This window comes from Dermochelys coriacea, chromosome 1 (assembly GCF_009764565.3).
Source record: "Dermochelys coriacea isolate rDerCor1 chromosome 1, rDerCor1.pri.v4, whole genome shotgun sequence".
Taxonomy (NCBI): domain Eukaryota; kingdom Metazoa; phylum Chordata; order Testudines; family Dermochelyidae; genus Dermochelys; species Dermochelys coriacea.
The window spans coordinates 13,686,541-13,705,981 of record NC_050068.2 but is presented as its reverse complement, the minus strand read 5'-3'; the positions used below and the strand labels follow the sequence as shown (position 1 = coordinate 13,705,981).

Sequence of the window (19,441 nt, the reverse complement as noted above, 5' to 3'; positions counted from 1 at the left end):
GGGAGCCCCACACCCCTGGTCGAGAACCACTGTAATAGCTCTCACACTTTGAAAATACTTCCTGATATTCAGCCTAATAAATTTTCCCTTGCTCAGTTTCATTCCTTAAAGATCCCATTACATTCTTCATGAGAGAAGTGGTGTCCTAACCAAATTCAGCTTGAGCAATTAAATTCTGCCTATATAAATTCATGGTAAATTCAGGAGATACAAAGATCTCTTTGCTCAGCCAGTCTTGATATCCCATTAGTTCCTCTCTCACGTCTCTATACATTTTTCCACGCTGCCCCGAGTGCTTAGAATGGGAGTCCTATTCCACTACATCAAGCTGCCATCGTCTCCTCATTCAAATCATTTGCACAAGAAGTCAGATTACAATAGTTATGGGGGAAAAAAAAACACCAATGAATCTTCAGCTGTGATTTCTCAGTGCATTCTGTTTTCTACAAGCCTGTTTTGAAATAATAATTTTTCAAGACTCGTATTAAACAGTTGCAAAATTTTGCTCTGTACCATTAAACAGTTACAGATTTTGTATAAAAACTAAGCCTGCCTCTCACAAGCAAGGAAGGGGGTGGGGGATCATTGTTGTTTGTTTACTCCTGGAAGGCATTGAGACGCTTTTGTAATGGGCACCAGAACAAGAAACTAGGGGTAGAATGTGATGGTGGCATTGTTCCTCTGTACAGTTTGTAAGGTGTACTAGGAACTATATAAAATGATTATTATTTACATAATTTAGGTACAAATTCAGCTTTAAAGAGGTGTTCTATTCTCTCCATTTTTGCTAGTCAGAGAAAGAAATGAAGAGTCTATGTGAGTTTAGTTTAGCAAACAATGTAAATAAATATAAAATAAATTTAAGAATATTTTTGTAATTACTTGATGAAGCTGTGACATTTTCTTTTGCAAGAGATCTTGAAAATGGTCACAGGCCACTTTTGGCCCAAGCAGTAACAAAACAGAGCGATAGTTAAATTTTATTGCTCTTCACATGGAAATTTGTTTACAAGAGGATGTGATATGTTCTGTTCTAGCTTGGTATTTAATGGTTTACCAGCTACAGTTCATGAGTAACATCTGTGTAGATGGCTTATAATTTCTGTGCAACAAGAACGGGCTTGGAAACTTGCTGAAAGGACTTCAGTTGATTTCTATTTGACTTCATATAGGTTACTAAAATAAATTTGTTCGTCCCTAAGGTGCCACAAGTACTCCTTTTCTTTTTGCGAATACAGACTAACGTGGCTGCTACTCTGAAACCTATGACAGTTATTTCACTCTATTTTCTGCAATATCAATAAAAGTTATAAATGATCTTGGAAATATAGTATTTCCATTACATTTAATTTAAATGTCCATACGTAAGCCATTTTTTCCTCACTTCCACATTTCTCTTGAAAGGCATGTATCTTGGTTTTAGAATTTGAAGCATCCAGTCAATGTGTCTCTGTCTTTCTTGAATACCCACGTCTGCTGTCTCTCTTCTATTATATTCATGTTCTGTTGTGATTATTTTTATCATGTGGTAAACAGGTTATACAATAGCTGAAACAAAACACAAACACAGGTCAAAACCACCACACAAAGAATAAGAAAAGTCCAATGCAGAAATGGCCTTCACCTCCTCAACGCAACCTATTGATGTTATGCCCCTGCATTACTTACTGTCATTAAGACCAGGTCTATACTTACCACAGTATAATTATGTTTCTCAGGGGTGTGAAAAATCTTGGGGAAATGGAGTTAAGCCGATGGGAGAGCTCTTCTCCTGTTGGCTTAGAGCATCTTCACCAGAAGCGCTACAACGGCGCAGCTGCACCAATGCAAGTTTCTAATGTCCACTTGCTTTTACTCTTGATATCCATGTTTCCTTATTTCCACCTACCTGCAATATCCCAAATACCCCCCGCATCCTCAAGGTATTCTACCCCAGACATTTTTGGCTATCTGGTAGCCACAGCTACCCTGTCCTCTGTATCATTCAACCATCTTTGAGAACAGCCCAGAGTGTAGCCTTTCTGTTCAGCATGGAGATTCATCTGCCCTTGGCTAGAGCAGAGGGTTAAACAAACAGAAGCTGCTGGTGTACTTCCCCAGTGTTGCTCACTGAGCAATCCAGTCAAGTGCATTTATTTCTGTTTGACAGAGTTGGGTTCAGATGAGGCAGATGGGTATTTTGTTCGGTGAGCTGGCATCGAGATTGGTCATAGGGCTGGCCTAGGCTCAGTGAGAAGCAAACTCTTCATATTCAGCTTGGTCCACTTCGACCAGTTCTGCAGAGCAAGAACAGGCAGCAGAGGCTGTATGATCAGTTCACTTACTTTAAGACCCATTGGCCTTTAAGTCATCAGGATGAACTTCTCCTGCCCCTCTTTTGGAGATGGGGAGTGAAGACTCTGGCTTATGGTGAGGAGAAGAGGAGAGGAGAGAAAACCTCTGACCCCTTCACAGAAGGGAGTAAAGTCACAATCTGTTAGTATGACTCATCCCAGTTTCCAATAGGGGATACAGGTGAAAACTTCTGCTTAGCCACATTTCTAAGTCCCTCTCCACAACCCTGCTCTGCTGTGATGAGCGTGGCATGGGCATGAGGAGGGTTGAAATGTAGCAGGAACAGAAGGGGAGGAAAAAATATGGGGAGAAGACCTCAGCCCAGATGTAGGACACTGCTTAATGCAGAACATTTGTCACAGGGATAAGGTGATAACATTTTTATTCACTTACTGCGACAGCCAAGAGGGAGACTCCATTTGCAGAGTTACTGGTGTGGCTGCTCCTACAAGATAACTTTTCAGGTCCAAAAACAGCAGCAAGAAAACTGTGATATTGATCCTTCTTTTTGTTCTGGTCAGGCTGCTGCTGAATGGCATGGCTGCAAACTCCAAAGCACCATAATGTGGATCAGACCCTAACACTGCTCTTCTCCAATAGCCTGATAGCTCTAGTGAGACCTACAGGGGACCAGGCTCATAAATGGAAGTCAGACAAGGGACCAGATGAATGGAGAAACAATGTTTTTCAAAAGTGAATTTTAGTTCAGTGCCAGATGGAATAGTACCAGAAAATGAAATCTTATGGTAACATGCTGACAGCATATGCAGCAAGAACACAAGCTTCCCCCACCAATGTACATCTATCTAGAGAAGTAGGGGCCATCTCTAGATGTTAGAAGGTGGTTTAGCGTCCATGGCCTATTCAGTTGTTTGGACATCCCAAATTAAAAAACATAGTAAAAGAAGCAAAAAAGTGCCAATGTGGCTAAACGACAAAGTAAAAGAAGCAGAGACATACAAAAAGGCATCCTTTAAAAAGTGGAAGTTAAATCCTAGTGAGGAAAATAGAAAGGAGCATAAATTCTGGCATATGAAGTGTAAAAATATGATTAGGAAGGCCAAAAAAGAATTTGAAGAATAGCTAGCCAAAGACTCAAAAAATAATAGCAAATTTTTTAGGTACATCAGAAGCCGGAAGCCTGCTAAACAATCAGTGGCCACTGGATGATCAAGATGCTAAAGGAGCACTCAAGAACGATAAGGTCATTGCGGAGAAACTAAAACAATTCTTTGCATCCGTCTTCATGACTGAGGATGTGATGGGAATTCCCAAACCTGAGTCATTCTTTTTGGGTGAAAAATCTAAGGAATTTTCCCAGATTGAGGTGTCATTAGAGGTGGTTTTGGAATAAATTGATAAACTAAACAGTAACAAGTCCCCAGGACCAGGTGGCATTCACCCAAGAGTTCTGAAGGAACTCAAATGTGAAACTGCAGAACTGTAGTCTGTAACATATCATTTAAATCAGCTTCTGTACCAAATGACTGGAGGATAGCTAATATGATGCCAATTTTTAAAAAGCGCTCTAGAGGTGATCCTGGCAATTACAGGCCAGTAAGCTTGACTTCAGTACCGTGCAAACTGGTTGAAACTATAGTAAAGAATAAAATTGTCAGACACATAGATGAACATAATTCGTTGGTGAAGAGTCAACATTTTTTTTTTTTTGTAAAGGGAAATCATGCCTCACCAAACCACTAGAATTCTTTGACGGGGTCAACAAGCATGTGGACAAGGGGGATGCAGTGGCTACAGTGTACTTGAATTTTCAGAAAGCCTTTGACAAGGCCCCTCACCAAAGGCTTTTAAGCAAAGTAGGTTGTCATAGGATAAGAGGGAAAGTCCTCTCATGGATTGGTAACTGGTTAAAAGATAGGAAACAAAGGGTAGGAATAAATGGTCAGTTTTCAGAATGGAGAGAGGTACTGGGATCGGTCCTATTCAACATATTCATAAATGATCTGGGAAAAGGGGTAAAAACAGTGAGGTGGCAAAATTTGCAGATGATACAAAACTACTCAATATAGTTAAGTCTCAAGCAGACTGCGAAGAGCTACAAAAGGATCTCACAAAACTGGGTGACTGGGCAACAAAATGGCAGATGAAATTCAATGTTGATAAATGCAAAGCAATGTACATTGGAAAACATAATCCCAACTATACATACAGAATGATGGGGTCTAAAGCAGCATTACCACTCAAGAAAGTGGAGTATTGTGGATAGTTCTCTGAAAACATCCACTCAATGTGTAGTGGCTGTCAAAAAAGCTAATAGAATGTTGGGAATCATTAAGAAAGGGATAGATAATAAGACAGAAAATATCATATTGCCTCTATATAAATCCATGGTATGCCCACATCTTGAATACTGCATGCAGTTGTGGTCACCTCACCTCAAAAAAGAGATATTGCACTTGGAAAAGGTACAGAAAAGGGCAACAAAAATGAGTAGGGGTATGGAACAGCTTCCATATGAAGAGCGATTAATAAGACTGGGACTTTTCATCTTGGAAAAGAGACAACTAAGGAAGGATATGATAAGAGGTCTATAAAATCATGACCAGTGTGGAGAAAATAAATAAGGAAGTGTTATTTACTCCTTCTCATAACACAAGAACTAGGGGTCATCAAATGAAATTAATAGGCAGCAGGTTTAAAACAAACAAGAGGAAGTATTTTTTCACACAACACAGTCAATCTGTGGAACTCCCTGCCAGAGGATGTTGTGAAGGCCAAGGCTATAACAGGGTTCAAAAAAGAACTAGATAAGTTCATGGAGGATAGGTCCATCAATGGCTATTAGCCAGGATGGGCAGGAATGGTGTCCTAGCCTCTTTTTGCCAGAAGCTGGGAATGGGCAACAGGGGATGGATCACTTGATGATTACCTGTTCTGTTCATTCCCTTGGGGGCACCTGGCAGTGGCCACTGTTGGAAGATAGGATACTGGGCTAGATGGACCTTTGGTCTGACCCAGTATCGCTGTTCTTGTGTTCACCTACCTGTCCATTGGGAACCCTGACTGAAACCACCTATTTATTTCATATGCAGAGAATGCCACTGAGTTGTGTCTTCCATAACAATTTTCAGAGTAGCAGTCGTGTTATTCTGTATTCGCAAAAAGAAAAGGAGCACTTGTGGTACCTTAGAGACTAACAAATTTATTTGAGCATAAGCTTTTGTGAGCTACAGCTCACTTCATCAGATGCATCCCAATGAAATTATTAGAAGGGTTTTAACTCCCAACTCAGAGGATTAAGCCAGGGTTCTGGTTGGAAGGGAACTGGCAACAGGATAGAGAGAATTTCAGATCCTGCAGTATCTGGCAGTATCTGGTCAGCAAAAAGTCTTTGCCTCTGACAACTGGTGGCCTAAGGGAAATCATTTTTATTACAGTAGCAACTCGTGGTTTGAGCTGGTGATCTTAGTTTAGTTCTAAATAAAGACAGGTGTCCACATCACAATCAACACCACAACTAGCAAAATTAAGGAAATAAATAGGGCATGTTTTATTAAAAATCAGAAAGGTGCAGAAGTTTATACAAACCTATCTACAAATTAAATTTCAGCCACCAGCCTTCTGGCAAGTTGACAGTCCATCACCTTCTTTTGTACACTGATGTTCTTGCTTTACATTCTGTGATGAGGCAGCATTATAATAGGTGGCATGGCTGACTCCCCCATGTGCGGGTATTCCATGGTGGTTGTTCCCTGGTCTAGAGAAGATTTAATACAAGAGACACTGTTAGGGGAAAGAATCCTCTTATGAATGAAGGTTTATAGGAGAACAAATGAACAGCGTTAATCTAAACACACATGCTGAGCACCAGGATTGGCGTGTCTGCAGCTACACTGAGCTTTTTGCCCTTCTGCTCCATGGAAAGTTTATGTCCTCCCTGAGCTTGCCTTCGGACACCTTCACTAGCTTTTGGCAGTTTTACCACCCCAGTCAAACTCCCCACCTGACACTGGAGTGTGTCACGCCCAGCATGTGCCAGGCACTTGGAGCCAGAAGCGAGAGCCCCTCAGGGCTCACCCTGCAGCTGCACTGAAGGAATGAGGCAGTGGTCTGGGAACTGAGCTCAAGTAGAATGCATTAGAATGCTTTGGGGAGCATGCAGCCATTTGTCAAAACACTTCTAGGCCTGATTCTACTAGATTCAACTAGAATATGTCTATGGTAAATCCTTGGTTCGACTTTAGATTACTACAGCAAAACCTTCCTGACAAAAACTAGACAAGTTCTGGCAATAATTGGTGCTGCTGTTAACGCATGTTACTCATTTACAATGCATGAAATGGAGTTTACCAACAGAAGCAGGAGGAGAGCCTTTTCAGGAGAGAGACTGTCCAATTCCTTCTGGCTTCATGTGCCAATCTGATGGAAACAAAGGGCATGTTCAGATACTACAATAATGAGCGCAGTATAAATGTGTAGCGGGACAGGTGCGATGGACAGAGTTTCAGGATAAATTACAAACTCTTGAGTGGTAACAAAGAGGAAATATAGGTCAGAACTAAAGCAAAAAGACCCCCAAAATCTATAGGAGAAATGCCCTCTACCTTTTCACTGTGATCTAAACACAACATATCCCAAGTGCCCCCCTGTATCCTCAATGTCAGCTACTCCAATATCTTGGAGGGGCTCAACCGTGATTCCCCTCAGGCCAATTAGACAGCTGCCATTCTTTCAGAGTTACCAAGAGAAGCAGTAGTAGAAGTGAAAAGAAAAGGAGTACTTGTGGCACCTTAGAGACTAACAAATTTATTAGAGCATAAGCTTTCGTGAGCTACAGCTCACTGAAGTGAGCTGTAGCTCACGAAAGCTTATGCTCTAATAAATTTGTTAGTCTCTAAGGTGCCACAAGTACTCCTTTTCTTTTTGCGAATACAGACTAACACGGCTGCTACTCTGAAACCTGTGATTATGCAAGTAGTAGAAGTGGTTTCTCAGTGTGGAGGACAGTCTGTGTGGTGCAGACCAGTTCATCTGCTCAAAGATGGCAAAGATCTCTACCAATTAAGGGTTCTTCATCAAATAGCAAATAGGCAAGAGCTGAAACGAAGAGCAGAAAATGGAGGTCAGGAGACCCAAAGAAATGGGTCATTGTCCCCAGATATTCTAGGGCAGGAGTTCTCAAACTGGTGGTGGGACCCCTCAGGGAGTCGTGAGGTTATTACTTGGGGGGTCGCGAGCTGCCAGCCTCCACCCAAACCCCGCTTTGCCTCCAGCATTTATAATGGTGTTAAATATACAACAAAGGGTTTTTTAATTTATAAGGGTGGGGGGGTCACACTCAGAGGCTTGCTGTGTGAAAGAGGTCACCTGTACAAAAGTTTGAGAACCACTGTTCTAGGGAGATCATGCATCTTCACCATCAAATATCTTGGGCCATCCAGAAGCCTCCATACGTCCCTATGATCAATACTACAACCTAGAGGGATCCCGTAAAGTATTTACTCAGAGGGGTGTCTTCTCATCTTGCCCTGCCCTGGCTTTATGCTCTTTCTAAAAGTCACGTTATTACTGCACAGGGGACAGTGAAAGGGAATGAATATTTGTCTGGGGTGGGTAGATCTGAAATATTTCCACTCCCTGCTCCTCATTGCAGACCCCCAGGCACGCAACAATAAAAAGCATATGCAGATGAGCACACAGACATGCCTCCACTCATGTAAACACCAACACTCAAAGAAGTTCACAGAGTATTATCATAATCATCAATTAATTAATTATTAATTATTATTATTAGAGTGCTGTATAAACATAAGAATGGCCATATTGAGTCAGCTCAAAGGTCTACCTAGCCCAGTATCCTGTCTTTGACAGTGGCCAATAAATAACACTTCCTTATTTACTTTCTCCACACCAGTCATGATAGAAGTCTATAAAATCATATCATCCCTTAGTCGTCTCTTTTCCAAGCTGGAAAGTCCCAATCTTATTACTCTCTCCTCATACGGAAACTGTTCCATGCTCCTGATCATTTCGGTTGTTCTTTTCTGAACCTTTTCCAATTCCAATATATATTTTTTTGAAATGGGGCGACCCGACAGGCACGCAGTATTCAAGATGTGGGCATACCACGGATTTATATCGAGGCAATACAATAGTTGCTGTCTTCTTAGCTATCCCTTAACGATTCCCAACATTGTTATCTTTTTTGACTGCCGTTGCACATTGAATGGGTGTTTTCAGAGAACTGTCCACAATGACTCCAAGATCTCTTTCTTGAGTGGTAACAGCTACTTTAGACTCCATCATTCTATATATATAGTTGGGGTTATGTTTTCCAATGTGCATTACTTTGCATTTATCAACATTGAATTTCATCTGCCATTTTGTTGCCCAGTCACCCAGTTTTGAGAGATCTTTTTGAGAGATAAAACAGCAAACAGCTAATTCTGAACCAAAGATCTTACAATCTCAACATACTTCTCACTCGGGGGCACTTCTGCAGACTCCCTCAAAGAAGCGCACTTGAAGACAGACCTGGAAACACATCTAGATTTATACCTACCTACCTTAGCAGTATCTGAGCACCTCACAATGTTCAATGTACGTATCCTCACCTCACCTTTGTATAGCTTTGTAAGGTTATCCCATTTACAGATAGGGACCAGAGGAACAGAGGCACAGAGGCTCAGTCACTTGTCCAAGGTCACACAGGAAGTCTGTGATAGAGCAGGGAATTGAACCCAAATCTTCCTTGCTAACATCATTACTTACCCTGCTGAAACAAGTCTACTTCCTTTTTCATGTATCTTCTCTTATGGTGGAACACCAACTCCACAATTATTATTACAAAAGAAACTGGGGTGGGGCGGAAAATAACAGAAGTTCCATCTCTTGCAAACAGAAGAATCTCTACGAGTCATCATCAAGATTTACATATTGGACTTGCAAATTAGACCTACGAGAGGCCTCTATCACTAAGCAAAAGGAGTATCTGACTCTATATGGCACATGGTCGCTAAAAGGGACCTGACATACATTGCCTGTGGGTTACACAAATATTTGCTAGAAACAGAATAATGGGAATCAGGATTCCTGGGTTCAGTTCCTGGCATTGGGAGAGAAATGTTGCCTACAGCAGGAGTTACTGACGTTGTTACAGAGGGGGTAGCCAAGCACATACCTTTGACACATTCAATGTAAAAGACAGTGTGACTGAGTAAATGAGAGCTACAGTTTGCCATTTTGGGGACTTGATCTATATTCCAGGCAGTGCCAGAAGTGACCTTGTATGACTTCTTTCCACAATGAGCCTCCTCCAGCCTTCCCTTGGGAAAGGCACACAAAACACTTGCTCTCAATTTTCCACCACTACTGGGAAAGGTATGGGTGCTGAAAGAGGGTTGCAAACACAAAGGAAGTGTAGGATGCTCACACAGGGTGAGGGTGCTTGCACAGCTTCGGTGGGAGGGTGGGAAAGTGGAGTGAGGAGGATAGGAGGGATTAGTCAGGGGCCACTGGTAGATGGAGAGGTGGAAGGTGTTTAGAAATCCCAGTTTCAGCTCAGAACTAAGAGCACCTCCTACACTGAGGCAATACGATAGTTGCTGTCTTATTATCTATCCCTTAATGATTCCCAACATTGTTAGCTTTTTTGACTGCTGCTGCACATTGCCTGACCTTATCCATATGAGGGGGCCACAGAATAGATCTAGAGCCTGAGCCCTGGAGGCACTCTCATTCGCACCCTTCTGTTGCAGGGTCCCCACAATGTGGTCTGTACTTCAGGTTTCTCCTTGCTTATTAAAAAAAACTTCTAATTTAAGAACAACTTTTCATAATTCCTGATTAAACAGGAGCTCTCTGCTCTTTAGCCCTTTACTATCCATTCTGGAGATCCCAGGTACACACGTATGGACGTTACCAGCCTTTACTAAAGTCAGCAGAGATTTACCAGTGACTAATTTGATTCAAACAAATTAAACATTCTGATATGAAGAAGTGGACTTGGACTTGCTCCTCTACCCCTTTAACTAGGACAAAGGAATAGATGAGCTACAGCATTCCTGAGAAAATATCATCGCGTCTGGACTATAACAAGCTTGCAGGCTAGAACAAGGTTTCCTTCTCTGTTCTTTCTATTATGGCAACAACAATGTAAAAACCAGGAGATGGTCGGTTTTGCCCACTGGTGCCAGAACAGGAAAATCTAACGGCAGCTTCTATCAGCACTACTGCTGTTCTTACCTGTTTCTTTACATGATTTCCAGGCTCTGATGTTAACACTGCTGTAGCTGCCTGTACAGCAGTTGTATCTATTATAGCAGTAGCTATTCCTCAGAACCCTGAAAGAAGCATTTTTGAGAACATGTGCACTATAAAAACTTATACAAAAAAGGATCTAGTCAAAAGCCAAGTATTCTGAGGTAAATTTCATGCCCCAGGCTATGTTATTAAAATCTCAAAGCAGGAGCTAGGTTTCCCTTAGTCTTTTGTAAGAAAGTTCTTGAAATGATTTAAATTGTATAGAGAGAGAACCCAGAACATGCAGAATGCAGAGCCTTGTACATACAGGATGGACTTGGTACAAAAGGGCAGGAGAATGCAGAGGGTGGGGTGACTAAGTACCGTGGTGAATCTGCTGAACAACAGAGTCATTATTCTCTCTCCTCTCTTGGAAAGAGAATGTTCAGCAAAGAGAGTGGAAAAGCAGATCATGTCCCATATCCTTGAAGAAAGGGAGCCAGAAACCCTTTAGAACGGTCTGTCCCTAGATGGGAATTCTCTCTCTGGGAATTCTGCAACAGTTGGAGGCGGCCTGAGCGGTGAGAGGCGTGGCCAGGAAAACCCAGCAGGGGAGTGGGCCATTAGTAGCAGAAGCTGATGCAGTCCATTACAGGTCTGCACTGAACCTGTGGAGAAGTATCTGACTGGGGACAAAGGACACTAAAGCCAGAGCAAACTAGAAAGGGGCCTGAAACACACACATAGCAGCCGCTTCTCCTAGAGGGGCTGTAACATCTAATAAAGCTTGTGCAGCCAAGATGTTCAGAAACAATGGATTAGCCTGGGGTAGGAGTCTGATCTGAGCAGGTGTTTGGCACAAAGCAAAGCAGCAGCTATATTCACCAAAAACAGAGGTAAACCACATAATGAGGATTGTGGGGTGTGTGGACTGTACCTCCAGAGAAAGCAGCCTGCAAACAGGTATAAGGTAGCTGGCTACATATGGATAAGCGGATGAAAATGCAGCAGCAGAGAGGTCCCCAACAAGATCACTCATTACAAGATTGAATCTTGCGCAGGAAGACTTCAAGGCCAATACCCAACTGCTCTCTGATAGAGTGATTGATGAGAAGAGGCACACCAAGTACTAGGCCCCTCTCTGATGGACTGCCACGAGGTGCCAAGATAAGAAGGGCTGTGTTTATCTTTTATCATTACTCAGACATTTTTTGCTGTAATGAGCCAAAGATCAGAGAAGTTTTTTTTACATTACCAGGATTTTAAAATATATTTTAGAAAAATATCACACCATGTGATTTAGTAAAACCAATCAAAACTGGCCATGGAAAAGGGACCTAAAGTGAACAAAAAACAAAACAAAAAAAGATTATATTGACAAAAATTGAGAAAAATCAAGCGGTTTTCATAAAACTTTCCATTTTCCAAAAATGGTCAAGTTTTATCCAAAAAATTTTTAAATGATTTTGAACAAACAGAAAACAAACCCTACCTGAAGCAGTTAGCCTCCCACTGAGAAATGAGGACATTGCTGGACCACTGGTTATAATGCCTTAGAATCATAGGATTGGAAGGGACCTTGAGCAGTCATCTAGTTCAGTCCCCTACACTCATGGCAGGACTAAGTATTATCTAGACCAGCCTTATAAGCTCTAACAATGATTTAGAGCCAAACTGACACCGTTTCCAATAACACTTTCAAAAACTCTCAGCTATCACCTATCCCTCCAATCCCATCCAGTGATTCCCAGATATTCATCTCTCTAGAAACCATTTGTTAATCAAGACCCAACAAATCCTGGGGGTATCCAAACTAACCTCAATGTGATATATTTATCATTTAATTATTACCCCTTATTTACAGACTTTCAGTAACTTTTGAGCCCCATTTGAATTCTACAAGTAAAATTATGAGACTGCTGAATGTTTTTACTAAGGTATTACATCTGCTTTTCGTTATATCTGCTGCTCACTATGTCAGCTCTAGCTGTTTATAAATTTCTCCTCATATTGGTTCTAATATTTTTTCATAGATTTAAGGCCAGAAGGTGCCATTATGATCATCTAATCTTACCTTCTGTATGACACAAGTCACTGAATTTCACTCAGTAATTCCTATACTTGTGGTTGAACTACAGCATAGCTTTTAGAAAGACATCCAATCTTCATTTAAAGACACCAAGCAATAGAGAATTTATCACTTTCCTTGGTAACCTATTCTAAAAGTTACTCTCTACCTTATTTTCAATTTGAATTTTTCTAATTTCCATTTCCAGTCTTTGACTCTTATGTCCGTCTGCTAGATTAAAGGGTCCCGAATACCAGTTATCTTCTTGTAGACCATGATATCACATCACCTCTTTCCAAACATTCTCTTTTGGTACACTAAACATATCTAGCTCTTGTGAGGCACATTTTTCATTTTAAGGAACAAAGTTGGACTTACCTATACTAACTGACAGATCAGCTGTAAGAGATCAGTAGTACCACATTGGCTTTTTTGAATTTGGTATTTTCTCTTTTCTCTGTTTTAAAATAAATCATTGAGAACATTAATTCCTTCTTCAAAGCATGTCAGCACAGTAGGAAAAAAATTGGTAATTACCTAATTAAAAAAAATTAATTAAAATTGAACTAGAGATGTTTGAATACTATACATGAATACGCTGTTCAACCAAGTTTATATTTTGTAGTGGCCAAATAGCACTAACTATGAATGTTATTTTACCAATGCAGTCAATACTTATTCAATAACATGACTTTTCTGGTAGTTGGGCTGATCTACACTACTGCAGTAAATCGATTTAAGTTATGCAACTTCAGTTACGTGAATAACAACCTATGTTCCCTCTAATTTTTGACGGGCTGTGTATGCAAAAAATGTCTTCTGTGCAAATTGCACTTCTGTGCAAATTTTTGTGGGTGTGGTGTTTCGTAGTATGCACGTACACGCACACAGCTTAGAGGGAACAGTGAACATAACTGAAGTAGACGTAGTTATATCCACTTACCGTGGTGTCTACATTGTGCTGTGTCAACAGGAGAGTGTCTTCCGTCAACTTCCCTTACGCTTCTTGGGGAGGTGGAGTACACAAATTGATGGGAGAGTGCTCTCCCATCGATTTAGTGCGTTTTCCCCAGATCCACTTAATCGACACTCACTGCATCAGTTACAGCAGTGCCAATCTACCAGTAACTGTAGACATGGCCTAGCTGCAGCTTTAGCTGTCCTCTGCATCATCCAATACACCATGCCCAACTGGTATTGTTGGTATTTAATGTATGCTCATCAGAATGGAAAAACTTCATCTGCACACTGTCGTAAGCACACATTCAGTATCCCACCCATTTAATCATTGTTTCTTTTATTTTCCCACCTAAATTCGTAATCAGCCAACTTTTGCTTTCCCAATAGATTTGTGGAAGTCTTTACCCCCCCTTCAGGTAACTTTTTCAGACCTTTTCTTTTTCCTAGAAACGTTTGTTTCATTCTTTTCATCTTCCTCCCCCACCCCTTAGCAATCCATTAAAAAAATGTTTTGAGCCTGATTCAGCCATGTTTGCTACTTTTTTTTTTTTTTTTTTTTTTTTTAAAGTTCAGAGGAAATGCAGGCTCTTGTGGCTTGAACATGGTATCTTAAAATTCTCCAGATCTCTGCCACATTTATGCATTTTAATACTTTTGCCCGCTGCATGTTCCACCAGATTTCCCTAAACTGTATTCTTGAAAATTAAATACCTTGGTAACTATTGCAGTCTGTGATCCAATTTCCGTAAGATGCTGAATCCAAGTGGCCCATGATTACGAACACTAAGCTTCACTAAAATTCCAACTTACTACTAGTTCCTGTTGAACAAGTTTCTGCAGCCCAGCATCTCCCATAAAAATGCTACACATCGACCATTCCTCACTGCAGTTCCTGGAGGTTGTTCAAAAATGGCCATGCCCCCTCTCCCACTTGCCACCAGATTTTCTGCCTCCACAGCAGCAAAGTGGCAGCTCGCTTTGCTCCCATCCTTTTCTTTTATATTTGTTATTTTTAGTTGTTTTCAGCCAGGAGTGAGTGTTATTTTTAATTCAAGCCTCCTTGCCTAGATTTTGAGTAATGCAGTGGTCAGAGCTGTGACAGATACAGCAATTTCCTGCAATATCCTCAAAAGACATCATTGTATGAAGTTTCCATATTATTGTGGGCCGGGATTGTATGTAATCCCTCTAGGGAGAGATGTGACAGAGGTGAAACCTGGGAATTCAAAAGACTATATTCAAAATGCTCCAAACAAATATGAACTTTTGAGACAATAGGTGTTAAGTGGATTTCCTGGAAAATCTCTAGGAAGAGGTTAATGCAAATGATCTCCAATTATGCAAAAACCTTGCCTTTGGAAGCTATGCTGTGAGGAAAGGGTCATTGTCCACAGAAAGGCCTTAGATCTGGCCAGCTTTGTGTTCTGGATCTAAGACGGATGAACTTGTAACCAGAGGAAAAAAAACAAAATTGTGAGTTTTGAAGGACTAAAACTTACCAGAGCCCGAGGTTGGAGTTGCGGAGTACCCTCTGGTAGACGTTTTTGGTGGTGTGTAGTTTTTTTTAAAATTGTTTTAATGTTTTTTTCCTGTAATACTTTTACCTTGAGAATAAATATGCCTGCTTAGAAGGCGTTGTATGGTAACTTATAACTACAGTCAATACACTGGTCAGAGTCCTTGGAGAGAAGGCAAAATGCAGGTGCTGCCCTTGTAGGCAGTCTGGCTTGCTGGGGATATCACAGGGTAAGGCAGAGAGCAGTGCAACCTTAAAATTTCCAGTCAGGAGGGAGTGGGACACGGGTCTCTGACCAAGAGGTGATGGCTTGGAGTTAGAAGCCTAAGGTAGGTGTCACTCTTGGACCACAGAGGGGGACACACGTTCAGTTGAAACTGTGATAATAGACAGCTGATGCCTCTGCTGCAGCACCTCCACAGATATCCCTCTGTCCACCTTCAGCAATGTACTGGGCAAAATCTAAAAGATGCTCTATATGCGAGATACCTCTCTCAGGCTTAAAAGATGAATTATGCCCAGGCTGTTCCCAGCCAGCCAACCCTAACTCCACCAGGGCATGGGGCTCTGAGAAAGATAGGCATGTTGGGTCCCCAAGAATCTGCAACTCTACCATGAAAAAGCCTGACCAGGAGAGACAGAGCAGATCAGGGTGAGACTCCAAGGATGAGAATGACTTCATCTAGCAGGCCCAGGGAATAAATCTTTGGGCAATGCAGGACTGCAAAGATAAATCCCTTGTGAAGCTACCATTCTCCCCATAAGCCCTAAAATGGGTCTATAATTCTTTGGGAAGAGTAGTAGGGGTAATAAATAGCTCTCCTCCTTCCCAATCCAAATCAGGGGACTTGAACCTTGAAGGGGAGGACGCAGAGAGAAATTTCTAAAGGGATTTGGTCTCTGCATAAGGCAAGCAGCAAAAAACTGTGCCCTGGCCACAGCCAGGTAGCCACGTCCAAAAAGCATGCCAAAAAGTTTAAGAAAAAAAGCTCCAAAAGAGTAAAAAGGGAAAGAAAAATACAAAACATCCAGGAAGCCTCTAACTCAGACCCCTGCTCCTATATTGAAGGAGGAGAGCTTTTGGACTCTGAATCTGAGCAGGACTTGAAAAAATTCAGTACATTTTCCCCTCCTCCAAGATTTTTCAGGCCATGGGCAAAATGGTTGTGTCCAAAATCCAGATCCAATCTGAGCAAAATCCTGAGGATATGCCTCAAAGCAAGTATCTTCCCTCAAACTCCTCCCCTGAGGTTGTGATTCCCTTGCATGCCTCCTCAGAGGATTTTGGGGAAAACCCAACAAGGGTATACGCATTAACAGGCATGACCTTAGATTCTATAAACTGCAAGACACAAAATATAGTATTACCAAAGTCCTAAAGGTTGATGGCACAGTAGCACCCTACCAAAGGACGTGATTATCCCATCAGAAGGAGGAATTCTTCTTAAGGACCCAACAGACAGGAAGGTGGCAGCTACCCTAACAAAGGGACTTTGAAGCTTCATCAGCACATCTCTCACAGCCACATGCTTTGTGAGAGCTACAATATCCTGGCTGGAGGACCCTAGGAACCTAGAGGACAGAGATCACCCTGGCATCAGCTCCATTCTTAAGAAAACTTCCCAGGCAACAGTATTCATGGCTGATGCCTCAGTGGATGCAATTTTCAGCCCTGGCTATAGCATTCTGCTCAGCAGCCATGCAACACCTATGGCTCCACCCCTAGAAAGTAGATGCTCACTCCAAACAAGTCCTATGTTCCCCTAATTTCATAGGATCTCTCCTCTTTAGAGAAAAAGTAGATTACAAAGTGGCAGAAAATGCTGCTAAATCTAAGCTAGGTCCTCCGCTCTCTGCAGAGTGCTCTGAGAGTACAAACCTGCTTTTAGGCAGAGACACTCCTTTCGCCTATTCTCCTCAGAATACCACCAGAGGAAGAATGGCAGATTTATCAAGGGCAAGTCTCAGAACCCAGGATTGAGCAGAAAACCCACACAGTTGGTCTCACAATGCTCAAGAGTCCAGCATGACAAGAAAATGTGCCTCTGGCTAAACTTGAATCTAGGAGGCAGAATTTCCCACTTTTCAGAGGAAAGGAATGCATTGAAAGGAGTGGATCAGAGGGAGAGTGAATCAGGAATACTTCCATAAACTACAGGCTCCATCCCACCCCTTTTTTATCCAGTTTCCCAGCTCCAGTGACTCCACCAAGCACAAACTGGTCAGAATGAGATGTCCTGGACATAGCAGCACTAGAAGGAGTTCCCTTAGAAGAAAGGTTTCAGAGTAGCAGCCGTGTTAGTCTGTATTCGCAAAAAGAAAAGGAGTACTTGTGGCACTATTCATGAAGTTGACATATTTCCACTCTATACGGCTAAATTCAGTGCCTTGCATAATGACAGGTTTCAGAGTAGCAGACTAACACGGCTGCTACTCTGAAACTTGTCATTATGCAAGGCACTGAATTTAGCCGTATAGAGTGGAAATCTGTCAACTTCATGAACAGTGCCACAAGTATTCCTTTTCTTTTTTCTTAGAAGAAAGGTTTTCCAGGATCTACCTCATCATCTTTATTGTTCAGAAGTGCACTGGGGGTAGAGACACCATCATCAGCTTCAAGAGAGTCAACAAGTGGAAGAAAACAAAATTCTGCAAGGACACCCTAGATTCCACAGTCTCATCCCTAACTTAAGGGGACCTCCTAACCTTAGTGGACCTGGCAGATATATAGCTCAGTGTTCCCATATGCCAATGCTCCACAATCTACTGAGACCTGCTTATGGCACAGATCACTACCAGTACTGAATGCTCCCATTTAGTCTCATTATCCCTGAGGGTCTTCACAAAGATGCTAGTGGTGATCATAGCTGGACTCAGATTGCAGAGTACTCACCATTACCCATTTCTGGACAACATTCTAATCAGAGGTGCGACCCAGGCTGGAGAGCACAATGCTATGATTTGGATTCTGGATCTCCTGTAAGTGCATGGCTTTATAACAAACATCAAGAAAAGTTCCTTGATTCCCTCCACAAGGATAACTCACCTGGGAGTGAATATAGATACCTTGGAAGCAAAAGTCTATCATCATTTGACAGATTCCAGAAGATCCAGTATCTCATATCTATACTGCAAAAGTGCATGAAGCTAACAAATGCTCAACTGTCTTCAGTTAGTGGGCCCCCTGGTTGCATAAACATGCATAGGGATCATCCCAAAAGTGTGACTGCACATAAGGTGTCTGACATATTACTGAAAGTATGGGACCACTCCCTGGAATGCATGAAGGATCACATGCTGGTCCCAAAGCAAGTACTCAACTCCCTAAAATGATGGGAAGTCCAAAGGAATGCTCACAAGTGCATTTCCATATGCCTTCCAGACCCTCTGGTTCACACAACTGATGCGAGCCTGTATTGCTGGAGAGCACATCTGGGACCTGGAACCACTCAAAGCATCTGGAACCACCAGAGAAAGGGACCATGGGATCGATCTCCTAGAGCTCTGTGCCTTCAGACTGCCCCTATGAAGGTGCCAGAATCATCTAGTAGAAAATCATGTCCCAGTCCAGTTAGACAAAATAATTCCAGTTGCATACATAAGTAGGTTATAAGGACAGGGAACCCAGCACTACATGCAGAAATAATGACAATAATGAGATAGGCAGAAAAGTCTGTCCCTTCCCTAAAAGTGATTCACATGAAAGTGGAGCTGAACCAAAAGGCAGACTGGCTCAGCAGATGCAAAGTCAACAACTGAGAATGGTGTTTGAACCAGAAAGTCTTCAAACTGATCTTGCAGTTGTTTGGTCTTCCAGCACCCGAATGCAAAATGTCTGAAGTACTTTGCCAAGGAAGCATACCTTAAGTTCTTCGGAACAGATGCTTGCTGTATTCATTCCCCTTTCCCATTCACAGAGCAAATGTTCCAAAAGATAAAGCGGGAACAAGCAAAGATGACAGTGCTAGCTTTCTACGGGCCAAGGAGACCCTGGTTTGCTGATCTGATAGAACTGGAACCACTGTCATGGCTACCAGCAATACCAGACTTCTTTTTGGGAGGTCTATTTCCCCATCTGGACCCAGCCCATCTTCATTTAACAGCCTAGCTTTTGAAAGGAAAACATCAGTAGCACTTGGCCTGTCTTCCAGGGTGACTGGGGCTTCGCTCTCATCCAGGAATCTCCATCTTAAATGCCCATTTCTCCATCTGGACCAAGTTCAGTATCTGGTGCCAGGGGCACACAGACCCAGGGATTCCAGCTATCCTCGACTTTTTCCAAAGTGTATATTAATGTCTTTGACCCAACACTATAGCACTCCAGGTATCAGTGGTTACTAGCATTCAATTCACAGGATCCT

The 19,441-nt window shown here is 42.0% G+C and overlaps 1 long non-coding RNA gene across 1 annotated transcript; it reads right to left on the bottom strand.

Moving 5' to 3' along the window:
- Window positions 1-1,002: 1,002 nt before the first annotated feature.
- Window positions 1,003-7,060, bottom strand: LOC122457869. Its single transcript, XR_006277552.1, has 4 exons — window positions 7,037-7,060; window positions 6,646-6,714; window positions 5,884-6,052; window positions 1,003-1,548 (listed from the first exon to the last, which is right to left on the bottom strand). It is a non-coding gene; the product is annotated as an uncharacterized LOC122457869 (long non-coding RNA).
- Window positions 7,061-19,441: the final 12,381 nt, after the last annotated feature.